Genomic DNA, 27,835 nt, shown 5'->3' on the forward strand with positions numbered 1-27,835 from the left:
ATGAGTGGAAATTTTGGGCATCAGTAAGTGAGGGGGAAACCAACAAGTCAGCTTGCTCATGACCCTTAGTCCAAGGGTCCTGGAAGATTGGTGTGTGCTCAGATATGAGTTATATAGAAAGGAGACTCCCAAGCATGCACAGCTGTTTGTACAGAGTTGAACAACTGATAAAGCTGTTCCTCAATAATATATTTAATTAAGGCAGTTTTAATATGCAGAGTAGCTTGCACAACATAAGCTAAATCTGAAACAATATTAACTGGCTGATTAAAATCTTCTAATACTGTAATCACCACCTGTAATTTAGCTCTTTGGGCTGAGGAAAAGTAAGTGTAGATAACTTTATCACAAGGTCCCACATATGCCATTTTCCCAGTACAGGAGCCATCAGTAAAAATAGTCACGGCTTCTCCCACAGGAACATCATGGGTAATTTTCAGAAGAATCCATGTAGTTAATTTTAAGAACTGGAAAGTTTTATTTTTAGGATAATGATTATCAATACATCCAACAAATTCTGTTAAATTAACTTACCATGTAACTGAGTTAATAAATGCCTGTTTAACTTGATTTTTATTCATTGGAACTATGATCTTATTTGGCTCAGTACCACAAAGTTTAACAATTCATATACCAGCCTGTTCAGTTAAAATTGCCATCTGATCTAAATATACTGTAAATGTTTTTATGGTATTATGTGGCAAAAAGGACCATTCAACTGAATCATCATTTTGAATAATAACCACAATTCGGTAGTGCAAAGCAGGGAACACAATGAATTGTAAAGGCAAGTCTGAGTCAATCCTACTGACTTGGGCTTGCTGAATTTTTTCTTCAATTACTCTTACTTTTTAATGGCCTCAGGCATTAGTTCTCTTTTACTCTGTAAGTTGGAATCTCCCCTCAATATTGAGAAGGGATAGACATAGCATAAGTAAGAATTCCTAAGGTGGGTCAAATATAATTAATATCTCCTAACAATTTTTGAAAATCATTTAAGGTTTTTAAAGCATTTTTTCTAATTTGAACCTTTTGAGGCTTAATGGCTCTATCCTGTACTTGCATCCCCAAATACTGAAAAAGAGTCGTTTGAATTTTGTCAGGTGCTATAAGTAATCCATCATTTGTAATTGCCTTTTGTAAAGATGAATAACATTAGATAAGTTGGTCTCTATTTTATGTTGCACATAGTGTATCATCCATATAATGAATGATGTAACAATCTGGAAATTGATCTCTAACAGGCTGGATAGCTCTGCCCACAAAAGTTTGACAAATTGTGGGACTGTTTAACATACCCTGGGGTAAAAATTTCCAATGATATCTGACTGCAGGTTCTTTGTTATTAACAGCAGGGGTGGTAAAGGCAAATTTTTCAGAATCTGCCTCTGCTAAAGGAATTGTAAAAAAGCAGTCTTTTAAATCTATAATAACAAGTGGCCAGTCTTTAGGGATCATGGTAGGGGATGGAAGCCCGGGTTGTAAAGCTCCCATCAGTTGAATTACAGCTTTGACCCCCCTGCCCAAGTCAGTCAGCGTGCGCCATCTGCCAGACTTTTTCTTAATTACAAATATTGGGGAATTCCAAGGAGAGAAAGTGGGTGAAACATGTCCTTTTTCTAGTAGTTCTTTAAGTATTTAATGATATGCCCTCCCAACGATTCCTTACGGAGTGGCCGCTGTTTGACTGAGACAGTAGTAAACTGCAGGGCGAGCCTGAATCGCCCCCTCTCCATCATGAACTGCGGGGCAGGCAATAATTGACAAGTTGAGCCGAGTCTCGGGGCCCCTCCCCCAGCACTCACTTGGTTGAGGAGTAGGTGGCCATTCCCGGCATTCCTCTGGAAGAGCTGTGGGTTGAACAATTTTCTGAGTAGGTTTAGGGAGACTGGGGGCGGGGGCTTGGCATAAATCACACCTGGACTCTCCTTTGGCTAGTACTTGGTAGAGGTGGTTCAGAGTTCTGATGATCAAACTCCTCTCTTTCGTCCTCTGACTCGGCCTCATCGTCTGTCTGAAGAGCCTCCAGTGCTGCCCGCACCAATGACCAAACTGACAAAACAGGCAAAGGAATTTCCTTTCCTTCTCTCTGTGCTCTTTTAAGGTCCTTTCCAACTCTTTCCCAATCTTTCAATTCCAAAGTTCCCTGTTTAGGGAACCAAGGACAAAACTGTTCCACAGCTTGAAACAATCCATAAGATTTTTCAGATCAACTTTTGCCCCACTACGCTTCAAGAGTTGCCGTAGCAAGCTCAAATACGTGGCGTACTTACTTTCAGTTTGTCCCCTTTGTGTGCCTGCCTTTCTCCAAGTGCCTCACTTACCTGCAGAGCTTAAAAGCTTTTTCATCCTCAGGAGTCCTCTATCCGTTGGCCCTCCATTTCACACGCTTGAGCGTTCCTTTACCGGATTCTCTCGGGCCCCATTGTTGGGCACCAAGATGTTGGGGACCAGCCTCAACACCACCCGTAGGGTACCCAAAGTCCGATGGTGATGAAGGAATGAGAAGAGACAAGTTAAGAGTGCATAAAGGTGGGGATCAGGGGGCCAGATGCAAGTTAGGAGACCCGAGCTCTGGTCTCCATACTGTTTATTGAGTACAATCACTTTGATAAGAAGCAGATGTTCAGGGGTGAAACGGTGAAAGGGATGTGATGTGTCATACACGTAATCTTTAGCAGTGGCAGTTTAGGTAAATTTTCTTTGTGCTGAAGCAGCATAAACTTTACTACTGATTTATTCTTTAACTTATCGGAGAGCAGCTGTGGGGAGTGGGCTTAACTAGAAGCCAGCAAGTCTGGCCACATTCCAATGCTTCAGAGGAGTGTCTTTCTCCTTGAACACAGTGTTTACAGATAAGAGAGCAGGTCTTGCTCAGAGCATGGGAACATGATGGCAATTAGGAGGCTTTCCTCCTCAGAGGCCTCTTGTGGCTTTCCACAGCTTATTGTCCCATATTTTTATTTTATTTTTTTTTTTTTATTATTTATTATTATTATTATTATTTTTTTGAGACGGAGTCTCGCTCTGTCGCCCAGGCTGGAGTGCAGTGGCGCGATCTCGGCTCACTGCAAGCTCCGCCTCCCGGGTTCACGCCATTCTCCTGCCTCAGCCTCCCGAGTAGCTGGGACTACAGGCGCCCACAACCGCGCCCAGCTAATTTTTTGTATTTTTAGTAGAGACGGGGTTTCACCGTGGTCTCGATCTCCTGACCTTGTGATCCGCCCACCTCGGCCTCCCAAAGTGCTGGGATTACAGGCGTGAGCCACCGCGCCCGGCCTGTCCCATATTTTTATGACCAGTTTATACAGGCACCCCATAAGCCCTTTTCCCAATAGTTTTCTCTATTTTTTAAAAATGTTTGTACCATTTTTTACTAGCTTCAAATAGAAAAATGTTGATGAACTAAATTAAGAACAGTTGATACATTTCATTTTTCCATACGTGCTGAAATAGAAACAAACAAAAATGGTGATTTTTAAGAAGTTGCTGAAAAACTCATTGGTAGACAACTGTTATATGAGTTAATTTAATCTTGTGTATATATATATATGTCTACACAAGTGCATGGATGAGCAAGTCATGGCTCTCATCAAACACTCATCATAATTTAATCAATAAGTTTTATATTTAACACTTGAAATTATCTCTACAATAGTTTCCATGGCCTTAAATTTTTCCTGTGTTGTCACATTGAGTTGAATAATAGTAAGCATAGTACTGTAATATGTGTTTGCATGTGTGTGTATATAATGTGTGCATATATAATGAATATATAATAACCTTTCATGAAGTTCCATGTTGTTATCCTTGAACTCATTTCATGTTTTACCAGGCAACCCTCTCTCGATTTACTTTTTCTTTTTTTTTTGAGACAGAGTCTCACTCTGTTGCCCAGACTGGAGTGCAGTAGCACAATCTTGGCTCACTGCAACCTCTGCTTTCCAGGTTCAAGTGATTCTTCTGCCTCAGTCTCCCAAATAGCTGGGATTATAGGTGCATGGCAACATGCCTAGTTGATTTTTGTATTTTTAGTTGAGACGGGGTTTTGCCATGTTGGCCAGGTTGGTCTTGAAGCCTTGACCTCAAGCAATCCACTGGTCTCAGCCTCCCAAATGCTGACTGGGATTACAGGTATGAATCACCATGCCTCAATTTACCTTTGTAGATTATATCTGTTAGTAACTTTTTGAACCTGGGAGGCGGAAGTTATGGTGAGCCGAGATCGTGCCACTGCGCTCCAGTCTGGGCAACAAGAGCGAAGTGTCACCTAAAAAAAAAAAAAAAAAAAAAAATTTTTTTAGATTAGCTGAGCATGGTGGCACAAACCTGTAGTCCCACCTGCTTGGGAGGCTGAGGTGGGAGGATCACTTGAGGGCAGCAGTTGAGACTGCAGTAAGCATAATCAAACCACTGTATTCCAGCCTGTGGGAAATAGAGTGAGACCCCCAACTCTTTTAAAAAAAAAAAGAAAAGAAAGAAAGAAAACAAGCTACAAAGTGCTGATGAAAGAAATCAAAAACACTCAAATGGAGACATATAAAATGTCAATTTATTGGAAGACTCAACATAGAAACAATGTGAAATTAACCAAATTGATACACAATATTAATACATTTCCTATCAAGCCATTTTGTAGATACTAACAAGATTATCCAAAAAATTATGTAGAAAGGCAAAAGAAGAGAAAAAACTAGAATGCCTAAAACATCTGGAAAAAAAATAAAGTGTTGGAATCATTTCATGTGATTTCAAGGCTTCTAATGTAGTATAAGTATTTCCTTCTTTCTTCGTATTTACAATAATCCTAGTTTATGCCTGCCATGGTCTTATGTGCATACTCATGTCATATTTTTTTCTCCAAATAACAGCCTCATTTATGTGTCCCCTAATCCTTTCACTACAGTAACAAAGGGAAGAAATGCATCAAACATAGAATGTAGACTGCGACCTATGGAAAAGAAAAAAAAAATTTTTAAATTATATACAAAAATAAAAAATAATTTTATTACAATTGAAAAAGAACCAGAGAATGTTTTGCTTAATACCATAATCAAAAATGACATTTCCATAGCTTTTGGAAAAATGCTCTTCTAGTAGAATCATATTTATTATATAACAATTATATAATAATATATTATGTAGTAAACACTTCACAATAATTTTCACTGAACTGCTATGAAAAATATCTTAGGCAGTTTTACTAAACAATATTTCACAAGTATTTTCCACAGTCATATTGTGCAATGGGACCTATGTGTGCAGCCACAAGAGGAATGTAATAAGCTATTACCATGAAGAAAATTGAAGTCTCTCCTAACCAAGTCTGGAGTTTCAAGAGTAAACATTCAGTGTTATCCTAAAGAGTTAGACTTCATTTTGTGATGTCTGAATAATGTGATGGTTAATATTAGGTGTCAACTTGAGTGAATTGAAGGGTGTCTAGATGGTTGATAAAGTATACTGTTTCTGGGTGTGTCTGTGAGGGTGTTGATAGAGGAGATTATTTGAGTCAGTGGACTAGGAGAGGAAGACCCACCCTCAATGTGAGTGGGCACCATCCAACTGGCTGCCAGTGTGCTTAGAACAAAGCAGGTGGAAGAACGTGGGATAACCTCACTTGCTGAGTCTTCTGGCTCTCTTTCTTCTTCCCATGCTGGTTGCTTGCTTAAGCTTCTCCTGCCCTTGGACATCAGACTATAGGTTCTTCAGTCTTTGGACTCTGGGACTTGAACCAGCAGCTTCCTGAGATCTCTTGGGCCTTTGACCACAGACTGAAGGTTGCACTGTTGGCTTCCCTGGTTGTGAGGCTTTCAGACTTGGACTGAGCCACTACCACCTTCTCTCTTCTCCAGCTTGCATACAGCCTATCATAGGATGTTTGCCTTGTAATTGTGTGAGCCAATTCTCCCTATAAACTCCCTTTTATATATACATGTATCCCATTGGTTCTGTACCTATAGAGAACCCCGACTAATAGAGACTTTGGTGCCTGGAGTGATTCTAGAGGAGTATATATATATATATATATATTTATTTTTTATTTTTATTTTTTGACAGGGTCTCACTCTTGCCCAGGCTGGAGTGCAGTGATGCAATCTTGGCTCACTGCAACCTCCACCTCTCAGGTTCAAGGAATCCTCCTGCCTCAGCCCCTCGAGTAGCTGGGACTATAGGTGTCCACCACCATAGTCCCATGATGGGGTTTTGCCATGCTTCCCAGGCTGATCTTGAACTCCTGAACTCAAGCTATCCACATGCCTTGGCCTCCCAAAGTACTGAGAATACAGGTGTGAGCCACTGTGTCCAGCCTAGAGGAACAAAATTTTAAGGATGAATTTCCTTAGTTGGTTTAGGGGCTTCTGGAGTTGGCTCTCTAATCTTATTAGAACTAAAAATGCTAAGGACTGTACTTCTAATAGTACAGAGAGCACTGATAGTCTTGGTATGCATTGTTTAGAGAGTTGTGTAAAATAAATGTATTTGATACTCATGATTCAGTGCTCCCGAGAGGCAAGGAGTTTAGTGACTTTATACATGATACTTTTCAACATTTCTGGAGAACCAAAGAATATAATGAAGTTGCTTTCCTAAGTTCCCTGGTAAAAAATGATGAAAGAAATGGATAAGCTCAGAGAAGATAAGTCCCGGATCTAGAAGATATCATACTTAACCTCAAAGTTTCTAAGGGTACCCTGGGTGGACTCTTTTATAGACAAAAGGCTGAAATTGCCAAAAATCAGACACAAACTCTTTTTTTTTTTTTTTTGAGACGGAGTCTTGCTCTGTAGCCCAGGCTGGAGTGCAGTGGCCGGATCTCAGCTCACTGCAAGCTCCGCCTCCCGGGTTCACGCCATTCTCCGGCCTCAGCCTCCCGAGTAGCTGGGACTACAGGCGCTGCCACCTCGCCCGGCTATTTTTTGTATTTCTTAGTAAAGACGGGGTTTCACCGTGTTAGCCAGGATGGTCTCGATCTCCTGACCTTGTGATCCGCCCATCTCGGCCTCCCAAAGTGCTGGGATTACAGGCTTGAGCCACCGCGCCCGGCCAGTGATCACAAACTCTTATGTGAGTGGATGGCCTAGAATAATTGGTGCACAGTCAGCCTCACCAGGTGTCTATAAAGTGAGGGCATTGGTTGGGAAAGATTAGGACCATGTAACTTGACATGGTGATGTGTGGGAGGATCCTGATGAAGCTGGGAACACTGAGCTCTTAAATCCTGATAAGCCCCTTTTGTGAGAGAAAATGGCCTCCCTACCCCTCATGGTGGCAACATCTTCTTCCCCACCCAGGCTGCTTCTAGTCTTTGTACATTTTTTCTGAGGAGATTCACCATCCATTGCCTAAGGAAGCAACAATAGCCTCCTCTGAGCCAGCTGCAGGGCAAGGCAATGCTGATTCTTCTCAGGATCCACCCCCACCACCCTTCTTTGCCTCTAGACCTTGAACTAGACTCAAGTCCCAGTGGCTCTTCGAGGTGATGGGACCCATGAGGAGGTGCACTGCACTGCAAAAGAACTGCTTGAGTTTTCTTACATAAGCAGAAGTCCAGGGAACCAGGGTGTGAGATAATGGTGGTAGGAACATAAAGTTGGATCAGGCTGAATTTATTAATGTGGGCTCAATAAACCAGGGAATTTGCATTTAGTGTTGCAGTTCAGTGAGTTAGAAAAAGGTTCTAAGAGTTTATTTGCTTGGTTAGCTGAAGCATGGATTGAAATCTGGCTCACTGTGAATGAGCTGAAAGTGCCTGATCTCCCTTGGTTTAATATAGAGGAATAGATCCAAAGGCTTAGGCAGATTGGAATGCTAGCATGGGTTTGCCATTTTAGAACTTACTCATCCCAACTTGAAGGATCCGAAAGACATCCCCTTCACCAATACCTTGCAAAATAGATTTGTGAGGAGAAGACAAATCCTTGAGAATCTCTGTGATTGCTCTTCTCTGTATGCCAGATCTTACAGTGGGAATCACAGTCACCCAATTGGAAAAATTAAATGCAATGGGAATAATTAGATCTTGAGGTTGCAGGGGCCAAGTGGCAGTGCTCAATCTTTAAAGGCAAGGTGGGTGTAGTTCCTGTAATGAGCATCAGAGACAAAGCAGCAATCAGAATAGTCTGACTCATGTACAGCTCTGGCATTGGTTAATTAATCATGATGTTCCTCGCAGTGAAACAGATAGGAAGCCTATTACGGTCTCTCTCTCTCTCTCTCTCTCTCTCTCTCTCTCTCTCTCTCTCTATATATATATATATATATATATATATACACACATACACACACACACACACACACAGACACACACACACACATACACATATATACATATATTTGTGTGTGTATATATATATATATACACACACACACACACACACATCGCTGCCCATTGCAACCTCTGCCTCCCAGGCTCAAGCGATTCTTGTGCCTCAGCCTCTCGAATAGCTGGTATTACATGCATTCCTCACCATGTACAACTAATTTTTCTATTTTTAGAAAAGACAGCATTTTGCCATGATGGCCAGGCTGGTCTCCAACTCCTGACCTCAAATGATCCACCTGCCTTGGCCTCCCAAGGAGGCGATTACAGGTGTGAGCCACTGTGCTCAGCCTGGAAGCTTATGTTCTTACTTGATTTGTATAAACAGAAAACTTACACTCAAGAGACCACTCAGAAGACCTTACACTCTCATTACATTTGTAAGGTTTCTCTCCAGAATGGACTCTGTGATGACTTGTAAGGTGGAACTTTTGTTTACAAACCTTGCCTCCTCATTACATTTGTAAGGTTTCTCTGCATTGTGGATTATTTTATGAAAAGCAAGGTTTGAATGCACACTAAATGCTTAGCTATATTAATTACATTTGTAAGGTTTCTCTCCAGTATGAACTATCTGATGTTTTGCAAGGTGTGAAATTTGATTAAAGGCTTTGCCACATTCATTACATTTATGTCTCTCTCCAGTATGAATTCTCTGATGAATTGTTAAGGAGAACTTGTGCCTGAAGTCCTTATCACATTCCTTACATTTATAAGGTTTCTTTCCAGTGTGGATTTACAGATGGGTAGTGAGACTTGAATGCCCACTAAATTCTTTGCCACATTTATTACATTTGTAAAGTTTCTCTCCTGTATGAATTATCCAACATTGTGCTAGGTATGAATAGCTACTATAGACCTTGCCACATTCATTACATCTATAAGGTTTTTCTACCATATGAATTCTCCAGTGTTCTGTAAGGTGTGGATTGCAACTAAAGATCTTACCACATTCATTACATTTGTAATGTTTCTCTCCAGTATGAGTTCTCCAATGTCATGCAAGGTGTGCAATTTAATTGAAGACCTTGCCACATTCATTACATTTGTAAGGCCTGGCTCCAGCATGAATTCTCTGATGATTGCTTAGAGATAACGTATGCCTGAAGACCTTGCTACGTTCTTTACTTTGTAAGGTTTTTCTCCACTATGGATTAGAAGATGGACAGTAAGGCCTGAATAGTCACTAAATGCTTTGCTACATTCAATATATTTGTAAGGCTTTTCATGCATTCCTAGGGAGATGCATATGGGAGAGCCCATATGAATTCTTTGATGTCATACAAAGTATGAAAGTTGACTAAAAACTTTGCCATATGCATTACGTTTGTAAGGCTTCTCTCTGTTTGAATTATCCAATGTTCTGCAAGGTGTGAACTGCAAGTAAAGACCTTTTAACATTCATTATATTTGTAAGGTTTATCTCCAGTATGATTCTCTGATGTTTTGCAAGGTATGAATTCTTCCTGAAGACTTTACCGCACTCATTACATTTGTAAAGTTTATCTCCAGTATGAATTCTCTGATGACTGATAAGGAATAACTCATACTTGAAGACTTTGCCACATTTTTTACATTTCTAAGGTTCTCTCCAGTATGAATTACAAGGTGGACAGTGCGATCTGACCACTCATTAAATATTTTGCCACATTCATTGTATTTCTGACACTTTCTCCAGTATGAATTCTTTGATGTTGTGCAAGGTTTGAATTGTGACTAAAGAACTTGCCATATTCATTACATTTGTAAGGTTTCTCTCCAGTATGGACTCTCCAGTACTCTGTAAAGTGTGAATTGTGACTAAAGACCTTGCCACATTTCGTACATTTGTAATGTTTCTCTCCAGTATGAATTCTCAGATGTTCTGCAAGATGTGAATTGCGATTAAAGATATTGCACATTTGTTACATTTGTAGGGTTTCTCTCCAGTATGAATTCTGTGGTATTGTACAATGTATGAATTGTTCCTAAAGACTTTACCACACTCATTACATTTGTAAAGTTTATCTGGATCCAAGATCATGTCATGGTTAGCAAGGATTGAAGACACTCTACAGACTTTGCCATGCTCATTACATTCATAAGAATTTTCCCTAATGTGTGTTTTCTGTTCTTGTGGGAGAAGTGGAGAATCAATAAAATCACTGCTACATTTATTAACGTGGGTTTTCACACTAGAAGAAATTTTTTCAAGTGGTAAAACTTGAGGGACTCTGCTCAATAGACTTTTCCACTTGATTACATACATAAATTTTTCTTTCACCCTGAAACAGCTGCAGTTTGGGCAGATGGGACTCAGAGGTTAATCTGATTTGATTTTTCATAGGCTTGGTTCTTGCATTGATTCTCCATACACAGATCCTCCCTGGGAATGCATGAAAAGAGAAACTTGAACCCATGGTTCTGGCATGTTTAGAATCTAATGAAGGAAGTAGAAACTACCTCATCTGTCTCTGATATTGCAAGGAATATCAGCATACTTGGTATAACACGTTCACAATGCCAAAAATGTAAGAGAGTAAGGTGATACATTGGAGCAATGGGAAATATACAGGAGTCAGCAGGACTGTGAAGGAATGTAATAAAGATTATGAGAAGAACAATACAACAGAAACTCAAAGTTTCTCAGAAAAACCAGGAGTTAGCCCTTTAGAGAAAATAAGATATTAAAGAGCAGCAATGATTCCATTAGTAATAGTACATGCATGAAACCAAGAAAGACACACCCACGGAAAAGGAGTGAATGTTCGTTCATCCTGTACAACAGGCCCATTAGTAAAGTTCTCCCCCTACACAATTTTTATACAAAACCATTGGGAAGAGTGGTTATTTCACTAAACCTCAAACAAAAATTAAAAGGAGTACAAGAAGACAGAAATGTGGCCAAAATTATAGTAATAAATTTATTTCCAGAAACCAAACCTTTTAAGGCAGCCCTCTGAATTGCTTGAGAATTATTTTAAGCAGCTACCTAGAGATACCTAGTGAGCTAAAAGGTAACAGAGATAAACAACTAAGTGAAATTGGGAAAACAATACATGAAAAAGAGAATATAAAAACAAAGAAGAAACTATTGAAAACAAAAATCAAATTCTGGAGTGGAAATACAGTAGCTGAAGTAAAAATTCGTTAGGCTGCAAAACATCAGACTGAACAAGGCACAGAAAAAAATAAGCAAAAATAAAGATATGTTACTCCAGAGTATCATCTTCAAAGAAAAAAAAAACATAAAGAAAAGCAAACAACAGCAAAAATTTTTTTTTGACACACTCTCACCTGTTGTCCAGGCTGGAGTACAGTGGCACAATTGTGGCTCACTGTAACCTCCATCTCCCAAACTCAAGTGATTCTCATGCTTCAGACTTTCAAGTACCTGGGACTACTGATGTGCATCACCACACCTGGCTAATTTTTGTATTTTTAGTAGAGATGGGGTTTCATCTTTTTGGCCTGGCTGGTCCCAAACTCCTGGCCTCAAGTGATCTGCCCACCTCAGCCTCTCAGAATTCTGGGATTATAGGTGTGAGCCACCATACCTGGCCAAGAAAAGGAAACAGATTCTAATAAATTTGTGGGATACTATCAAGTGATCAAGGGGAAAAATATACAAACTATTGGAGGTTCATACGTAGAAGACAGATGATCAGAATATGCAATTGAACTAAGAATTTCCAAAAGGTCCCAAATCTGAAAAAAAAAGTATATATAAATTAAAGAAGCTTGACTACTCTAACTAAAATTGACCCAAGGCCATTCACAAAGAGACACAATTAAAATTACTTTTTAATTTATTTTACTTTTTAATGGATTTTGCTAAGAACTACTTTTTAGCAAAAGTCACCTCCAAAAATAAAGGAGTAATTTAGACTTTCCTAGATAAAGAAGAGATGAGAAAGTTCATTAGTACTCTAGATCTGTCTAAAAAGAAATGCTAAAGGGAGTTCTTCAAGATGAAATAAAAGGACCCAAGACAGTACACTAACCAAAATGAAAATATAAGTTTAGCATTAATGGTCATTAAATGATCACATATGCAAGCATGTGTTCATGTACTTTTCATTTGAAACTTGACTTTTAATTCATTCCTAGCATTTAAAAGGCAAAATCACTTAAAATGCACTATAAGTTTATGTTAATAAAAACATAACATATATAGAAGTAATTTATGCCATTAATAACATAAAGTCAGAGCCAAATTATAAAGTAGTTTTCTGTATATGATCAAAGTTAAACTGTTAACATTTTAAAATAGAATTTTCAACTTAGAATATTTTACATAACTGCAATGGTAACCACAAAAAGAAAATCTACAGAACATACACAGAAGGAGGTGAGATGGGAATCAAAGCACATTACTACAAAAAAAAAAAAAAAATCAAAACACAAAAGCCGATAGGAAGAGAGGTATGCAGGACAAAAATTCTACAAGATGTTACAAGATCTATAGATAGTGTGTAAAAATATGCAACAATAAGAACTTCTCTATGAGTACTTCAAATCTAAATGATATAACTTTAGAATCAGAAGAAAATACGATTCAACTGATATCTGTCCACAAGAGAACCCCCTTAACTGTAAGGACATACACAGAATGAAATTCAAAGGATGGAAAAATATATTCCATGCAAATGTTAATCATCAGTAAACAAGGTGGCTATGTTAATATCAAAGAAAACAGACTATTGCTGGGCACGGTGGCTCACCACAATCACAGTGCTGTAATCCAAACACTTTGGGAAGCTGAGGCAGGCAGATCATGAAGTCAGGGGTTCAAGACCATCCTGACCAACAAGATGAAATCCTGTCTCTAATAAAAATACAAAAATTAGCCAGACATGGTGACATGAGCCTGTAATCTCAGTTACTGGAGGGCTGAGGCAGGAGAATCACTTGAATCTGGGAGGCAGAGGTTGTGGTGAGCCAAGATCATGCCACTGCACACCAGTCTGTGTGACAGAGCAAGACTCTGTGTCAAAGAAAGAAAAAGAAAACAGACTTTTACTCAAACCTGTTATGAGACATATTAGAAAATGATAAAGGGCTCAATTATCAAGATATAAAGCTCCTAAGTGGCCAGACACAGTGGTTCTTGCCTGTAATCCCAGCACTTTGGGAGGCCATGGCAGCTGCATCACAAGAGGTTAGAAGTTAGAGACCAGCCTGACCAACATGGAGAAACCCCATCTTTACTAAAAATACAAAAAAAAAAAAAAAAAAAAAAAAAAGCCAGGCCTGGTGACACATGCCTGTAATCCCAACTACTTCAGAGGCTGAGGCAGGAGAATCATTTGAACCTGGGAAGCAGAGGTTGTGGTGAACTGAGATCATGCCACTGCACACTTCAGCTTGAGTAATGAGTGAAACTGTTATCTAAAAAAAAAAACAAAACACACACACACACACACACACAAAACTAAATATAGAATGAAAAAATTAAATGAAAAAATAGCTCCACAATATAGAAGTAGATTTCAATACACCATTTTCAAAAATGAATAACATCAAGTGGAACACTAAGGAAAGAGAGGACTCAAACACCACAAGAGACCCATTACACATAATAGATGTGTTTAGAACACACCACCAAAAAATAGATCATATCCCCAAAATTAGAAAAATAATTAAGTTTACAATGACATCAAAAAGAATTAAATACTTAAGAATAGGCTTAACAAAGAGGGAAAATTTCTACACAGAAATCTATAAAATATTGCTGAAATTAAAGATGCAAATAATGCAAAAAGAGTCCATGTTTATGGTTTGGAGGACTTAAAGTTAAGATGACAGTAATACCCAAAGAAAGCTACAGATTGACTGAAATTCTGAGCAAAATACCAGTGAAGTTTTCCACATGATTCATCCTAAAATTAATATAAAATTACATAACTGCTTCAATCGCAAAACAAAGTTGAAATAAATAAGCTGGAGGTGTTGTTACATTGCATGATTATGAAACTTGTTACCAAGGTACCTTAATCAAAACAAAACAGTATTGCCATAAAGACATATGTATAAGGCAACAGAGAATGGAGAGGCCACAAACAAACCTTCAAATATGTGGTCAAATTATGTTCAATATGGATGCTAAGAGTATGCAATGGGAAAAAGACAGTCTCTTCAAATAAATAATACAGAAGAAATTTGATGTCCACATGCAAAGGAATGAAGATGAACCCTTACTTTACATCATGTGCAAGAAGTAACTTAAAGTGGATTCATGACCTAAAACTATAAAACTCTTAGAAGAAATCACAGGTAAAAAGCATCATGAAATTAGATTCAATAACGCTTTCCTGGATATAACACCAAAAGCACAAAAAATAGGTAAAAATACATAAAATGCACAATAAAACTGACAACTATTATGGTTCTAAAAAAAACAATTACAGCCGGGTGCAATGGCTCATGCCCATAATCCCAGCACTTTGGGAGGCTGAAGTGGATGGATCACAAGGTCAGGAGATCGAGACCATCCTAGCCAACATGGTGAAAACCCATCTCTACTAAAAATACAAAAATTAGCTGGGCATGGTGGCGTGTGCCTGTAATTTCAACTACTCAGGAGGCTGAGGCAGGAGAATCACTTGAAACAGGGAGTTGGAGTTTGCCGTGAGCCGAGATTGCACCACTGCACTCCACCTTGGTGACAGAGCAAGACTTCATCTCAAAACAAGAGCAAAAAACAATTACAGGAATAAAAAGAAAATGCAGGATACATGACAAAATATTAGCAAATCATATCTCTGATATGATAATATCTAGATTATATATGAATAACTCAGTCTGGGCATGGTGGCTCACGCTTGTAATTCCAACACTTTGGGAGACTGAGTTGGGCAGATCACGAGGTCAGGAGTTCAAGAACAGCCTGAACAACATGGTGAAACACCATGTCTACTAAAAATACAAAAATTATCAGGGCGTGGTGGCAAGTGCCTGTAATCCCATCTACTCAGGAGGCTGAGACAGGAGAATTGCATGAACCTGGGAGGTGGAAGCTTCAGTGAGCCAAGATTGCATCACCATATTCCAGTTTGGGCGACAGGGTGAGACTCCATCTCTAAATAAATAAATACATAAATAAATAACTCCTAAAAATAAAAAAATAAACAAACAATCTGATTAATAGGGAAAGGGCTGGGCATGGTGGCTGATGCTTGTAACCCCAACACTTTGGGAGGCTGAGGCAGGCAGATCACTTGAGGCTAGGAATTTAAGACCACACTAGCAAATATGGTGAAACCCCATCTCTACTAAAAATACAAAACTTAGCTGGGTGTAGTGGCACACGTTGATAATCCTAGCTACTCAGGAGTCTGAGACAGGAGAATCACTTGAACCCAGGAGGTGGAGGTTGAAATGAGCTGAGATTATGCCATCACACTCCAGCCTGAGTGGCAGAGCAAGAATCTACTTCAGCATTAAAAAAAAAAAAAAAGAGGAAATAGAAATAACTTTCTCTGGAGGTGATATACAAATAAACAACCAAATGAAAAGATGTCAAATATCACTAATCATTAGAAAAATGCAAGTAGTCAGGCAGGCAGGGTGGCTCATGCCTGTAATCCCAGCACTTTGGGAGGCTGAAGTGCGTGGACTACTTGAGGTCAGGAATTTGAGACCAGCGTGGCCAACATGGTGAAACCCTGTCTCTACTAAAAATACAAAAATTAGCTGGGCATGGTGGTGGGTGCCTGTAATCCCAGCTACTCCAGAGATTGAGTTATGAGAATCACTTAGTCCCAGGAAGCTGAAATTGCAGTGAGCCCAGATAGCACCACTGCACTCCAGCCCAGGTGACAGAGTGAGACTTCATCTTACAAAAAATAAAAAGGAGGCCGGACGCAGTGGTTCATGCCTGTAATCCCAACACTTTGGGTGACCAAGGCAGGTGGATCACCTGAAATCAGGATTTTGAGACCACCCTGACAAACATGGCAAAATGCCGTCTCTACTAAAAATACAAAAATTAGCCAGGCATGGTTATGGGTGCCTGTAATCCCAACTATTCAGGAGACTGAGACAGGAGAATCACTTGAACCCAGGAGGCAGAGGTTGCAGTAAGCCGAGATCACACCATCACACTCCAGCCTGGGCAACAAAGCAAGACTCCGTCTCAGCCGGGCGCGGTGGCTCAAGCCTGTAATCCCAGCACTTTGGGAGGCTGAGACGGGCGGATCACAAGGTCAGGAGATCGAGACCATCCTGGCTAACACGGTGAAACCCCATCTCTACTAAAAAATACAAAAAGCTAGCCGGGCGAGGTGGCGGGCGCCTGTAGTCCCAGCTACTCGGGAGGCTGAGGCAGGAGAATGGCGTGAACCCGGGAGGCGGAGCTTGCAGTGAGCTGAGATCCGGCCACTGCACTCCAGCCCGGGTGACAGAGCGAGACTCCGTCTCAAAAAAAAAAAAAAAAAAAGACTCCGTCTCAAAAAAAGAAAAGAAAAGAAAAATATAAATGAAAAGCATAATATGAGATATCATTTGCACCCATGAAGAATGTTTAATGTAGGGAACAAAAAACCCCAAGCAAACAAAAACAGAAATTCACAAGTGTTGGCAAGAATGTGGAGAAATAGGAGACTTGTGTACTGTTGGTGGTAATGTAAAATGACGCAATTATGGAAAGAAGTAGGACATTTTTTCAAATAATTCAAAATTGAATGACCAGTATAGCCTATAATTCCTCATCTGGGTCTATACACAAAATTCAAGGCAGGATCCTTAAGACATTTAGAGACCCATGTTCATTGCAGCATTATTCAAAATAACAAACAGGTAGAAACAAGCTAGATGTTCACGAAAAGATTAATGGAGAAACAAAATGTATTATATACATAAAACCATTATTTGGTTCAAAACTATGGAAATTAAGTCATGTTTGATGTCTCATGCCTGTAATCCCAGCACTTCGGGAGGATGAGACGGGAGGATCACTTGAGACTAGGGATTTGAGACCTGCCTGGGCAACACAGGACAACCCTGTCTCTGTAAAAAATTTTAAAATACGCTGTGCATGTTATCCTGCCCCTGTAGTCCTGGCTACTTGGAAGCCTGCAAAGAGCTCTAATTATGCCTCTGCACTGCAGCCTGGGCAACAGTGTGAGATCTTGTATTTTAAAAAAATTTTTTTAAAAATTTAAAAAAATGTATACACGCATATATATATGTGTGTGTGTGCTTGTGTCTGTCTGTAATATATATATATATAAAAATTTGTTTTTGAGATGAAGTCTGGGTGTGCTGCCCAGCGTGGAATTAAATGGCATGATCTCAGCTCACTCCAACCTCCACCTCCCGTGTTCAAGTGATTCTCATGCCTAAGCCTCCCGAGTAACTGCAATTACAGACATGTGCCATCATGCTCAGCTAATTTTTAGCATTTTTGGTAGAGGTGGGGGCTTCATCTTGTTGGCCAGGCTGGTCTTGAACTCTTAACCTCAAGTGATCTGCCTGCCTCAGCCTCCCAAAGTACTTGGATTACAGGCATGAGCAACCATGCCTGGCTAGAAATTTGTTTATATGCTAAACGATATGGTTTGGCTATGTCCTCACCCAAATCTCATCTTGAATTGTAGCTCCCATAATCCCCACGTGTCATGGGAGGGGCCCAGTGGGAGGTAACTGAATCATGGTGATGAGTTTTTCCTGTGTTGTTCTCATGATAGTGAGTAAGTCTCACAACATCTGATGGTCTTATAAAAAGCAGTTCCCCTGCACATGCTCTCTTTCCTGCTACCATGTAAGATATGCCTTTGCCCCTTCTTCACTTTCCACCGTGATTGCGTGGCCTCCCCAGCCATGTGGAATGGTGAGTCCATTAGACCTCTTTTTCTTTATAGATCATCCAGTCTCAGGTATTTCTTCATAACAGTATGAAAATGGACTAATACAGTAAATTGTTTCTAGGAGTGGGATACTGCTATTAAGATACTTGAAAAAATTAACCGGGTGTGGTAGTGTGTGCCTGTAGTCCCAGCTACTTTGGAGGCTGAGGCAGGAGAATTGCTTGAACCTGGGAGGTGGAGATTGCAGTGAGCCGAGATCATACCACTGCACTCCAGCCTAGGTGACAGAGTGAGTCTCCATCTAAAAAAATTAAAAATGAAAAATAAAAATACCTGAAAATGTGGAAGCAACTTTGGAACTCAGTAAAAGGCAGAGGCTGGAACACTTTGGAAGGCTCAGAAGACAGGAAAATGTGGGAAAATTTGGAGCTTCCTAGAGACTTGTTGAATGGTTTTGACCAAAATGCCGATAGTGATATAGACAGAGAACTCCAGGCTGAGGTGGTCTCAGATGTTGATCGGGATCTTATTGGGAACTGGAACAAACGTTATTCTTGCTATGGTTTAACAAAGGGACTGGCAGCATTTTGTCCCTGTCCTGTTTATCTGTGAAATTTTGAACCTGAGAGGGAGGATTTTGGTAGCTGGCAGAAGAAATTTCTAAGCAGCAAAGCTTTCAATATGTGACTTTGGTGCTCTTAAAAGCACTCAGTTTTATTCATTCTCAAAGATATGGTTTGAAATTGAAACATGTTTAAAAGGGAAGCAGAGCATAATAAAAGTTTGGAAAATTTGCATTCTAGCAATGTGATAGAAAAGAAAAACTCATGAGTAGAAACACAAACCTGCTGCACAAATTTGCATAAATAATGAGGACCCAAATGTTAATCACCAAGAAATGGGGAAAATGTCTCCAGGGCATGTCAGAGGTCTTTACAACAACCCCTCCTATCACAGACTGGGAGGCTTAGGAAGAAAAAATTGTTTCATGGGTCGGGCCCAGGATCTTGTGCAGTCTTTGGTCTTGGTGCCCTGTGTCCCAGCCATGGCTAAATGGGACCAGTATAGAGCTCAGGCTATTCCTTCAGATGGTGCAAGCCTGAAGTCTTTGCAGATTACACATGGTACTCAGCCTGTGGTTGCACAGAAGTCAAGAAATGAGGTTTGAGAATTTCTACCTAGATGTCAGAGGGTGTATGGAAATGCCAGGATGTCCAGGCACAAGTTTGCTATGGGAGCAGAACCCTCCTAAAGAACCTCTGCTAGGGCAATGTAGAAGAGAAATATGGGGTGGGAGCCCCCATGCAGAGTCCCCACTGGGCACTGCCTAGGGGAGCTGTGAGAAGAGGGCCACTGTCCTCCAGACCCTGGAACGTTAGCTCTACTAACAGTTTGCACTGGGCACCTGGAAAAGCCACAGATACTCAATGCCAGCCCATGAAGGCAGCCAGGAGTGGGGTTGTACCCTGCAAAACCATAGGAAATCATTTTGTAGCTTTAAGATTTGACTGTACCACTGGATTTTGGACTTGCACGCAGCTTGTAGCCCCTTTGTTTGGACCATTTTCTCTCATTTGGAATAGGTGTATTTACCCCATGCCTATACTTCCCATTGTATCTAGGAAGTAACTAACTTGCTTTTGATTTTATAGGCTCATAGGTGGAAGGGACTTGCCTTGTCTCAGATGAGACTTTGTGAACTTTTCAGCTAATGCTGAAATAAGACTTTGGGGGACTGTTGGGAAGGCATGATTAGTTTGATTTTTTTTTTTTTTTTTTTTTGAGACAGAATCTCACTCTGTCGCCCAGCTGGAGTGCAATCACATGATCTCAGCTCACTAACCTTCGCCTCCTGGGTTCAAGCAATTCTGCCTCAGCCTCCCAAGTAGCTGGGACTATAGGTGTGTGCCACCACACCCAGCTTATTTTTTGTATTTTTAGTAGAAACCGGGTTTCACTGTGTTAGCTAGGATAGTCTCAATCTCCTGACCTCATGATCCACCCATCTTGGCCTCCCAAAGTGCTAGGATTATAGGCATGAGCCATTGTGCCTGGCCAGCATGATTAGTTTTGAAGTGTGAAGACATGAGATTTGGGAGGGGCCAGGGATGGAATAATATGGTTTGGCTGTTTTCCCACCCAAATCTCATCCAGAATTGTAGCTCCTGTAATCCCCAAATGTCATGGGAGGGACCTGGTGAGAGGTAATTGAATCATGGGGGTGTGTTTTTCTCATGCTGTTGTCATGATAGTAAATAAGTCTCATGATATCTGATGGTTTTATAAAGGGGAGTTCCCCTGTACATGCTCTCTTGCCTGCCACCAGGTAAGGCATGCCTTTGCTCTTCCTTCGCCTTCTGCCATGATTGTGAGGCCTCCCAAGCCATGTGGAAAACCTCTTTTTCTTTATAAATTACCCAGTCTTGGGTATTTCTTCATAGCAGTATGAAAGTGCACTAATATACTACAAAATAAATAAACCTGGAAAACACAATGCTAAGTGAAATAAGCCAGCATAAAAAGACAAATACTGTATGATTCCACTTATGTGAGATATCTAAAAATGCTCAAATTCATACAAAGAGAACAGAAATTGGAGGGGGGTACTCAAATTGGGAAGGAAGTGAGCTTAAATATGCCTGGTAATCAATTAAATCTAAACTCAAAAAACAGTAAAAAATGATCTATTTAAACTCCGCTAAGCTCATACAATGTAAAACACTATAACACATATTTCACAAACAAAAGTGTCATAACATCAGGGGTCCACTGCTTTACAGATTAGTAGATGTATAGTTGTGACTGAATGAATGGAAGTTATGTACATTTATCTAAAACTAATACATTTGATTTCATAATTATCACCAGAAGAACACATATAACCTTATGGAGAAAATAGGTAAATGGTCCCTAGTGAAATGGCTTGTACTGACTGCATTGTCAGTATCAGCACAGTGCAGAAATGTTTCCTGGCAATGGTGTGGAGACCCATGGACTAGTTCATCAGCAACATAAGCAGCTAATAAGAGCCAGAGAACAGCAGGAAAGTGCCGGGGTGTAGATTAACACGGACCAGGTGAACATTACAGGAAATTCAGATAGAAGGAAAGATTGGGAACAAAGCATCTTCATTTGTTAAGAATGTAATTTCCAGAACTTAAGAAATTTTGCAGAAAACACAGGTAATATAAACAAATAGTGGAGAAGTCCATGAAGTGCAATAAATGGGCTAAATTTCCCATAAAATACTAGGACATATTTTAAAAATTAATTTGTTAAACCAAGATGGACATGGACTCTAGAGAGAAAACACAATGATTAGAAATAGCATTTGTTCCAACAAACAGAAAGGGAAGTTTAAGTAATATGCATAGATTATGTTGAGAAAATTGAAAATATATCATAGAAATTACAATGTGTCCTTGTGATATTATGATGTGTGTGTGTGCATGTGTGGAGGTTTTTATCCATGATTCCTGACTCATAATTCCCACAGCCCTTCTTATAGTCATGTCTTATAGTGTTGTGGTCCTTTATGCCTCAAAAGAAGGCCGCAAGAAATAGAACCTCTCTCTCTGACCCGTTGCTCAAGGCAGGAATTTAACCTGCTTCTGCTTTTCTTTCTCTTTTCCTTTCTTTTCTTTTCTTTTCTTTTCTTTTTCTTTTCTTTTCTTTTTTTTCCTGAGACGGAGTCTTGCTCTGTCGCCCAGGCTGGAGTGTAGTGGCTGGATCTCAGCTCACTGCAAGCTCCGCCTCCTGGGTTTACACCATTCTCCTGCCTCAGCCTCCCGAGTAGCTGGGACTACAGGCATCCGCCACCTCGCCCGGCTAGTTTTTTTGTATTTTTTATTAGAGACGGGGTTTCACCGTGTTAGCCAGGATGGTCTCGATCTCCAGACCTCGTGATCCGCCCGTCTGGGCCTCCCAAAGTGCTGGGATTACAGGCTTGAGCCACTGCTCCCGGCCTTTTATTTTATTTTATTTTATTTATTTATTTATTTATTTTTGGAGTTTCGTTCTTGTCCAGGCTGGAGGGCAATGGCATGATCTCGGCTCACCACAACCTCCGCCTTCCAGCTTCAAGTGATTCTCCTGCCTCAGCCTCCCGAGTAGCTGGGATTACAGACATGTGCCACCATGCCTGCCTAATTTTGTATTTTTAGTAGAGATGGGGTTTCTTCATGTTGGTCAGACTGGTCTCGAACACCTGACCTCTTGTGATCCACCTACCTTGGCCTCCCAAAGTACTGTGATTATAGGCATGAGTGACCGTACTTGGCCTTCTTTTTTTTTTTTTTTTTTTTTTTTTTGAGACAGTCCTACCCTGTCATGCAGGCTGGGGTGCAGTGGTGTGATTTCAGCTCACTGCAACCTCTGTCTATGAGGTTCAAGCAATTTTCCTGCCTCAGCCTCCTGAGTACCTGGGATTACAGACATGACCCACCATACCTGCCTAGTTTTTGTATTCTTAGTAGAGATGGGGTTTTGCCATGTCATCCAGGCTGGTTTGAACTCTTGAGCTCAAGCAATCTCACCCATCTTGGCCTCCTAAAGTTCTGGGATTACAGGCGTGAGCCACCGTTCGGCTTGTTCCTGTTTTTCTAATGGTGAGTCACAAGACCCTCATTCCAGACAGGGTTCTGCCCCATAGCCTGGAGGAAAAAATCCTGCCCAGAAGAGGTCAAGAAGAATCTGAAAAGATGGGCCTTACAGGGTTTAGATCATACACTCTAGAATTACATTTTGACACATTTGTCCATATTTCAGTAATGTCTATGTAATACCCTTCCATAAAAACCCAAAAGGACTGGGTTTAGAGAGTTTTGGAAGGCTGAACACATGAAAACTAACAGTAAGATGAATGAGAACTCCTCCACGTGCCAGGAGGAGAGTGGCACAAGCCAACTTTAGGGGACAGAAGCTCATGTGCTTGGGACCCCTCCAGACCTCACCTTATGTATCTCTCCATCTGGCTGTTCACTTGCACCCTTTGTAATATCTTTTACAATAAACCTGCACATTTAAGTGTTACTCTGAGTTCTGTGAGCCTGTCTAGCAAATTGATCAATCTCAAAGTAGGAGTCATGGGAACCCAACTTGAAGTCAGTTGGTCAGAAGTTCTGGAGGCCTGGACTTGCTACTAGTCTATTTGCAATCTTGGGGACTGAGCCCTCAACCTGTAGGATTTGATGCTACCTCCAGGTACATAGTGTCAGAATTGAATTCAAGGGCACTCAGCCAGTAGGCACTGCAGAATTGATTGCTTGCTTATTGGTGGAGGAAAAAACCCACATTTGGTCACAGAAGTTTTCTGTGTTTATTCTTTTGTGGTGTGAGACCAGACAGAGGAAAATATGGTTTGATTTTTTTCCACTAAGTCTTAAAACAAATTTTGCCTGGGCGCAGTGGCTCACACTGCCTGTATTCGCAGCACTTTGGAAGGCTGAGGCAGGTGGATCACTTGAGGTCAGGAGTTCAAGACCAGCCTGGCCAACATGGTGAAACCCTGTCTCTACTAAAAAAATACAAAAATTACCCCAACATGGTAGCAGGCACCTGTAATCCCAGCTACTTGGGAGGCTGAGGCAGGAAAATCACTTGAAACTGGGAGGCAGAGGTTGCAGTGAGCCGAGATTGTGCCACTGCACTCCAGCCTGGGAGACAGAGGGAGACTCCATCTCAAATTAAGTAACAATAATAATAATAAATCAAGCTGGGTGCGGTGGCTCACACCTGTAATCCCAGCACTTTAGGAGGCTGAGGCGGGAGGATCACAATGTGAGGAGTTCGAATCCAGCCTGACAAACATGGTGAAACCCCATCTCTATTGAAAATACAAAAATTAGCTGAATATGGTGGTGTACGCCTGTAGTCCCAGCTACTAGGGAGGCTGAGGCAGGAGAATTGCTTGAACTCGAGAGGTGGAGGTTGCAGTGATGCGAGATTGCACCACTGCACTCCAGCCTGGGTGACAGAGCAAGACTCCATCTTGAGGGAAAAAAAAATCTACCAGAACATTTTATGCATACAGCTGGACACAGAGACTCATGCCTGTAATCCCAGTATATTGGGAGGCTAAAGTGGGAGGATCACTTGAGTCTAGGAGTTTGAGAACAGCCTGGGCAACATAGCAATACCCAGTTTCTATAGGAAATTTAAAAGCCACACATGGTGATGCACACCTGTAGTCCCAGCTACTTGGGAGGCTAAGTAGAGAGGATGGCTTGAGCCTGAAAGGTCACGGCTCCTGTGAGCCATGATTGTGCCACTGCACATCAGCCTTGGTACCAGATGAGAAATATGGCTCTCTTCCACTGGCTCACTGGCAGTCAGACTCCACGTCTTATCTCCCTTGTTCCCTGAAGATTGCCATTACCCTGTTCTTTTTTCAAGGTGCCCAGATTTCACATTGTTCAAACACACATGCTCTACAATTTGTGCAGTTAACACAATCATTACAGGGTCCTGAGTCGACATTCATGCTCCTGAGTTTACAAAGATGACAGGATTAAGAGATTGAAGTAAAAACAGGCATAGGAAATCACAAGAGTTTTGATTGGGGAAGTGATAAGTGTTCATGAAATTTTCACAATTTATGTTCGGAGACTATAGTAAAGATAGGTGTAAGAAATTATAAAAGTGTTAATTTGGGGAACTAATAAATGTCCATGAAATCTTCACAATCTATGTTTTTCTGCTGCAGCTTCAGCTGGTCCCTCCTTTCAGGGTCCCTGATTTCCTGCAACAGAATATCACATTGATTTGCTTGAATATGTTGAACCATCCTTGCATCTCAGAAATAAGTGGCACTTTAATATCTGTAATCCTTTTTATATCCTCTTGAATACTGTCTATTTCACCTGGGTGCAGGCGGGCTGAGTCCAAAAAGAGCGAAGGGAGATAAGGGTGGGGCCGTTTTATAGGATTTGGGTAGGTAAAGGAAAATTACAGTCAAGGGGGTGTTGTTCTGTGGCAGGCAGGAGTGGGGGTGTCACAAGGTGCTCAGTTGGGGAGCTTTTTGAGCCAGGATGAGCCAGGAAAAGGAATTTCACAAGATAATATCGCTTAAGGCAAGGACTGGCCGTTTTCACTTCTTTTGTGGTGGAATGTCATCAGTTAAGGCGAGGCAGGGCATTTGCACTTCTTTTGTGATTCTTCAGTTACTTCAGGCCATCTGGGCATATAAGTGCAAGTCACAGGGGATGCGAGGGCTTGGCTTGGGCTCAGAGGCCTGACATCCCCTCTCTTATTTTCTCCATCATGGTGGTGTGTGCTTGACTACGCTTCCCATGTCCTCTCAGGACTTTCAGGATTAAGCGATTACCGCCAAGAAACAAAAGCAAAGTCGTCTGGACCCCCAGTCTCAGCGACCCTCCAGCCGCTGCTTCCTGAGTAGCTGGGACCTCAGGTTCCCGACCCCACCCCCGCATCCTTGCGGTGTTTAAGCAGCAGGTGGTGACCTCACTCCTCCCTGGCCTGAGCACTCATCCCGCATCCCAGGCACAGGCCCTAGGGGAGTCTCTGAAGCTGAGCACAGGGTGGACTCTCCCTCCCGAGTGAATGGAGAATAGAGAGGGAGAGGATTTCTATTCTGTTCTGTGGGCCGTCAGCATGAAATCGTAGGTTCTACTCAGGCAGGGCTTTGCATTTCACATTCTAGTTTGCATCCCCGTTCCAGACAACTCCAGGGCTTTTGAATTATGCCTCAGCCTTCCTGGCTGGTCTCGCCCCCAAAACCTGAAAAACAGGGGCTCTGGGAGCGACGCGGAGAGACGCACAGGTCCCGCCCAGGCCCCGCCCGCTGCTGGTTCTAAAGAGCAAGGTCTCTCCGCCTCGCGCCCCACCCCGACCTCCCTCAGGCCCGGCTCACCTCCTCTCGGGTCCCGCCCAGGCCTGGCTTCTGTTCTGCCTGGGCAGATTTGCACAAACCCGGAAGCGGATCACGTGGAGGGAAGGTCCCACCGCCGGCGCGTGAGTTTCTCTCTGTCTTGTATTAGGTCTGCGCTTCCCAGGTCCCGGGTGCTTCTGTACACTTCCTGTCTGGTAGTTTTCCTGCTCAAAACTTTTTCTGACTCCTCCTGCCCCGTGCTTTTCAAAGTCCTCACCCGGGAGGCAGATTCTCACCCTGGGCCCCTCCCACCCTCGCCCTAGTCGGCCCCTGTAGCGCAGCGCGGTGGCCCCAGCCCCGGGGAGGCGGCGTCCTCTGCCTGGTCCTGGGATCCTGCAGCTCTTATCCTTGTCTTAAGGCGCCGTCGCCCCCCACCTCCTTCCTCGTGCGGGGCCCTGGTGCTCCACAGGTCTCTACTGCTAGTCACCGCTTCCCCTGAGCCCGCGGGGTGCCCAGGGCCTGTCCTGTGACACGGGTGCTCTTGCTTGCCCAGCTCTAGACCCTGGAAAATGCACTTCTCAGGGATGCAGGCGTCTTACTCTAAATTCTCCTGTGATTGTGTGGGCCAAAGGGATCAGGAGACAGACAGACGGAGTCAGAGAGCCATAGAAAACCTGAGACAGAGGAAAGAAGAATGAAAAAGACCCATAACCGATGGCAAAGTAGAGGATGGGTGAGGGATTTGCCAAGAGACAGCAAAAGTGAAAAAAAGATAAGAAAGCAAAAGGGGAAAAACAACTGGAGAAGTGTAGAGAAAAACTAAACGTACAGAGAGATGAAGAACAGCAATGTAGGGAGAGGGGCAGGAAAGAGGGAGGCTCATCAGAGTGAGGGAGAGGAGGAGGGATTTGGAGCCAGGGCAGACAGAGCAGAGTGGTGCTGGTGGCAAGGAGAACAGAGGGAGAATCACAGCAGGGAGGACACCTGGGGATCTGGGATGCCAGAGAGTGGGGACAGGGGGGTACAACAGGGAAGACAGAATTTAACAGGGAGAGCAGAGGAGGAGCAGAGATGGGAGAAGAGGCAGAAATAGATGGAGATCGAGGACGATCTAAAGATTGGGGAGAAGGAGCAACAAGAGGTTAAAAAAGTTGCGAGAATGGAGCAGAGGAGGGGGAAGAGAAGGAATAGAGGGAAGAAGGAGATAAACAACAGGAGAAGAGAGATGTACAAAATATGGAGCAGAATCCCAGGGAAAAAGAAAAACGAACATAGAGAGAAGGGGAGAATGAGAGATATGTACAGAATTAGGGAGGGAAGCACAGTAATGAAGAAAGGGGCTGGGCGCAGTGGTTCACGCCTGTAATCCTAGCAATTTAGGAGACTGAGGCAAGAGGATTCCTTGAGTCCAGGAGTTTGAGGCCAGTCTGGGCAGTATAATGAGACACTCATGTCTGCCAAAAATAAAAAAATTAACTGGGGTTGATGGTACTCACCTGTAATCCCAGCTACTCTGGAGGCTGAGGCAGGAGAATCAATTGACCCCAGGGGGTCCAGGCTGCAATGAGCGGAGATCATGCCACTGCACTCCAGCCTGGTCAACACAGCGAGACCTCCAGCCTGGTCAACAGATCGAGACCCTGTCTCAAAAGAAAAAAAGGGGTAGGCGACTTTGGGTTCAGATGAGTGGGTGAGTTCATTGAATATGATTAGTTGTGACATGTTGACTTCCGTGTATATAATCTAATAAGTTAAACTTGTTTAAATTATACAGATGAGGCCGGGTGCGGTGGCTCACGCCTGTAATCTCAGGACTTTGGGAGGCCGAGGCGGGCGGATCATGAAGTCAGGAGATCAAGACCACCCTGGCAGACACAGTGAAACCCCATCTCTACT

General features: G+C 42.0%; 2 protein-coding genes and 1 long non-coding RNA gene across 3 annotated transcripts in view; 2 read left to right on the forward strand and 1 right to left on the reverse strand.

Annotated features, from left to right (window-relative positions):
• Window positions 1-3,475: 3,475 nt before the first annotated feature.
• Window positions 3,476-27,601, reverse strand: LOC114674073 (uncharacterized). The gene is made up of 4 exons (XR_003725037.2): window positions 25,982-27,601; window positions 24,310-24,850; window positions 7,059-22,224; window positions 3,476-6,750 (listed from the first exon to the last, which is right to left on the reverse strand). It is a non-coding gene; the product is annotated as an uncharacterized LOC114674073 (long non-coding RNA).
• Window positions 26,037-27,835, forward strand: part of LOC100425088 (uncharacterized) — a 57,089-nt gene continuing 55,290 nt past the window's right edge. The window contains exon 1 of the mRNA XM_077981220.1: window positions 26,037-26,082. The gene's annotated coding sequence lies outside the window, so the exon portion shown is untranslated. The remainder of the gene's footprint in view (window positions 26,083-27,835) is intronic.
• LOC720236 (zinc finger protein 701) overlaps window positions 26,037-27,835 on the forward strand; it is a 57,089-nt gene continuing 55,290 nt past the window's right edge. The window contains 1 exon segment of the mRNA XM_077981639.1: window positions 26,037-26,082. The gene's annotated coding sequence lies outside the window, so the exon portion shown is untranslated.

Source organism: Macaca mulatta, chromosome 19 (genome assembly GCF_049350105.2).
Source record: "Macaca mulatta isolate MMU2019108-1 chromosome 19, T2T-MMU8v2.0, whole genome shotgun sequence".
Lineage (NCBI taxonomy): Eukaryota > Metazoa > Chordata > Mammalia > Primates > Cercopithecidae > Macaca > Macaca mulatta.